Source organism: Labrus bergylta, chromosome 16, assembly GCF_963930695.1.
Source record: "Labrus bergylta chromosome 16, fLabBer1.1, whole genome shotgun sequence".
NCBI classification, from domain to species: domain Eukaryota; kingdom Metazoa; phylum Chordata; class Actinopteri; order Labriformes; family Labridae; genus Labrus; species Labrus bergylta.
Genome location: NC_089210.1, coordinates 16,992,487 through 16,996,263, shown reverse-complemented (window position 1 = coordinate 16,996,263; position 3,777 = coordinate 16,992,487). Strand labels below are relative to the sequence as shown.

Sequence of the window (3,777 nt, the reverse complement as noted above, 5' to 3'; positions counted from 1 at the left end):
GAGTGCTGTATATCGCCTTTCCCGACAAACACCCTGTGGTGAAAGAGATTACAAAGAATAAAAAAAGAACAATCTTCTTCCAGATCATCTCATTTGCTTTTGTAGGACTTTCATAGGAATTTTACTTTTAGTCCGTTCAATAAGAAGCTAAAAAAAACTGCTCACAGGAACTGGAAATAAATTCCATCAGTGACCAGACAGTAAACAGAGAAAAGAAGAATGAGACCTGATTGACTGCAATTATTCATAAAAGTTTAATCATATATTCACTTATATTACACATAATTGGCATTGTAGCCATAAGTCTGTATTATCTGTTGTGGTTGTTGTGATTGTTCGTAGGACCTGAGCAATAAGTGATTTTCAGGGCTGATACAGATATCAATATTAGGAAGAGAAAAAAAACTGGTACTGATACATTGGCCGATATCTTTCTTAAATGTATTTTCTGTTTGTAGAGCTGGATAGATAATATAGATATATACGAATGTATTTTGTTTATACCTCAAATGCAGTGATACCACTTGTGGAAAAGATATTTCATGAAGACAAGATGCTCACTGAACTGAAAAGTAACTGCGCATGGACGTGCTTCACTTGACTCTTTGGAGTAATAATGCTTGTTGTAATCCAAAGAGCGCCCTCTGCTGGTGAAAGAGAACTGATAGTGTAATACAATGACACTCAACTAAAAGGCGATTTGACTGGTGAATAACTGCAGTGATATCAACACATATCTGCAATAACATTAGCCAATACCAATAGTAAATATCTATATATCTATATTTAATATTAAACGAAATATCGGCCGACATTATTGGCTGGCTGATTAATCTGTCGGGCTCTAATTATTTATTTTACTTTCTCTGCCCAGCCAGGATTCTTCCGATCTTGCCACTATTGCCAAATGTTGCCAACTGCTTGCTTGCACTGGATTTCACACTTGCACTGTGATTTATGTTGGGTCTGTTTAAATAACGTAATTCAGTGAACACTGTAGACTTGTCTCATGTCTTCTTTTTCTTGGTAAATCAAATCAATAACTCTTAGTATGATGGTATGAAAAAACAGATATGATTGAGATCACACTGCTGATTCTCTGTGGAGGTTTTTGTGCAGCTGCTCCACTGTCCTCACTCACTGTGTCTTGACGAGCACAGAAGTAAACAGCAGAATCTGCTGCTGTCAGTGTCTGGATCTGGAGGAACTGAGTGCTGCTGGGCACATCTTCTGTCATACTGAAGCGACTTTGAAAGGAGCTTGCATAACTAGCAGAATTGCTGCCAGCATCCATCCTCCCAATCCACTCCAGAGCTCTCCCTGGTTTCTGTCTGATCCAGTGGATATAGAAGCTCGTCATGTCAAACCCAGATATGATACATGACATCTTCACTGTCTCTTCAGGTCTTTTCACCTCAGAGGGAGACTGCTCCAGTCTGATCTCACTCCAAACTCCTGTTGTCATAGAAATAAATATTGATCATTATCAACAAAACTTGAAAAAAAGGTTTGACATTTACACAAAGTATTAAAGCAGGATGGATTGTCTCACCATGAATAGTAACTACAAGTAATAAACTCCAGATACTACTTTTACCCATTCCTCTGTTCAGTGCTGTCTGATCTCAGATTTTCAAAAGTGTTCAGAACTGTCCGATTGATCTGCCACAAGTTACTGACGGTGTGTTTATAAGAGAGGACGAGTTTGCATAGACCTCCCTCTACAGGTTCAAAAGAGAAACTGTGACTGATACATTTCCATTAGAAGAGAATATCTTCAGCAACAGAGCAAGCTCTAAAATATCACAGTCATGGTGAATCATATCTAAAAACAGGTGAGATACAGTGTTGATAATGCTGAATATATCAATCAAATATTAAGGTGTAGGGATCTCAGAAGTAGAGAAATGTTGAGTCAGCAGAACTGAGCGTTTCCTTAAAGCGACAGGCCTCAGAGAAACTGGGCTCTTTCTGCCACCTGGTGTTTTTACAGTATACTTTAAGGGGAAGTTCATTCATATTTTTCTCTTAACATGCAGTGATCAACTTTAGGTGCCAAATAGTACAAAGTTCAACACAGCAATCTACGTTTTATCAATAGAGGGACACTTGTTTCAACAGAATATGAGTCAGTGTTCATTGCAGGAAATCAAATTTGGAGTTCTTAATAGTTTTGTCAGTTCATAAAACGATAAGAGGGGAGCACACGTCTGCACACACAAACCCATACCTGCCCTCTAAACCTTTGAAGACCCAGCATTGAGAAAGAAAAGACTATTATTTTGTTTCTCAGTTTAATTGTCTGCACTTATAAACAGGGGTCCTTTTTATGATCCAACCTGTTTGTGGATCTTATTGTACTTCCACTGTAGAAAGTGAAACAATTGTATCACTGCAATCATTATTATTTTTTTTTTTTAAAGAAATAATGTGATAATTATCAATATCGACTGATAAGAAATATTTTTTAGTGATGTCGCCCATGCCTAAGTATGATGGTATGAAAAAACAGATATGATTGAGATCACACTGCTGATTCTCTTTGGAGGTTTTTGTGCAGCTGCTCCACTGTCCTCACTCACTGTGCCTTGACGAGCACAGAAGTAAACAGCAGAATCTGCTGCTGTCAGTGTCTGGATCTGGAGGAACTGAGTGCTGCTGGGCACATCTTCTGTCATACTGAAGCGACTTTGAAAGGAGCTTGCATAGCTAGCAGCATTGTCGCCAGTACTCATCCACCCAATCCACTCCAGAGCTCTCCCTGGTTTCTGTCTGATCCAGTGGATATAGAAGCTCGTCATGTCAAACCCAGATATGATACATGACATCTTCACTGTCTCTCCAGGTCTTTTCACCTCAGAGGGAGACTGCTCCAGTCTGATCTCACTCCAAACTCCTGTTGTCATAGAAATATTGATCATTATCAACAAAACTTGAAAAAAAGGTTTGACATTTACACAAAGTATTAAAGCAGGATGGATTGTCTCACCATGAATAGTAACTACAAGTAATAAACTCCAGATACTACTTTTACCCATTCCTCTGTTCAGTGCTGTCTGATCTCAGATTTTCAAAAGTGTTCAGAACTGTCCGATTGATCTGCCACAAGTTACTGACGGTGTGTTTATAAGGGAGGACGAGTTTGCATAGACCTCCCTCTACAGGTTCAAAAGAGAAACTGTGACTGATACATTTCCATAAGAAGAGAATATCTTCAGCAACAGAGCAAGCTCTAAAATATCACAGTCATGGCAGATCGACAAAGCATGTTTTTTCCCGAAATGATAATCTCTTACTTTTCATCTTGATATGCAAAAGGGAATATTGTAGCTTGTGTGTTTGAGATGAAGCTATATTGTTAATGTAGATATGTTATCAGATGATATTTTCTACCCGATTCCATGAGCACTGAATTAAATGTTTCCCCAAGCATTTCTTGGGATCACGATACACAACATTAATCTATAAATATTCAGGAACAATCAAGCTTCTCTACGTTTTTTTCTGCACTGATGTCGGCTGCAGTGGAAGTCTGATTGGGTTTATAGCACGCTATTCTTCCTCATGTACAGGTAAAACAAAAATCCTCTATTGTTCTGTGAATACATAAAGATTCCTCACATCATACTTATCAGAGTGTGTTGTCTTTATAAAGTCAACATTATGTGTGATTGAACTGCATTGCTCTGGATTAGTTGTGCTGGTCTTTTGGTGATTTGTGTCAGTGGAGCGTACACAGACTCAGTAATACACAGCTGAGTGAGTCGGCAGGACGCA

At 38.5% G+C, this 3,777-nt stretch overlaps 2 long non-coding RNA genes across 2 annotated transcripts; both read right to left on the bottom strand.

Annotated features, from left to right (window-relative positions):
• Window positions 1–230: 230 nt before the first annotated feature.
• Window positions 231–1,890, bottom strand: LOC136182990 (uncharacterized). The gene is made up of 2 exons (XR_010668832.1): window positions 1,553–1,890; window positions 231–1,455 (listed from the first exon to the last, which is right to left on the bottom strand). It is a non-coding gene; the product is annotated as an uncharacterized lncRNA (long non-coding RNA).
• A 503-nt stretch (window positions 1,891–2,393) lies between these two features.
• Window positions 2,394–3,112, bottom strand: LOC136182987 (uncharacterized). Its single transcript, XR_010668829.1, has 2 exons — window positions 2,990–3,112; window positions 2,394–2,896 (listed from the first exon to the last, which is right to left on the bottom strand). It is a non-coding gene; the product is annotated as an uncharacterized lncRNA (long non-coding RNA).
• Between the last annotated feature and the right edge of the window lie 665 nt (window positions 3,113–3,777).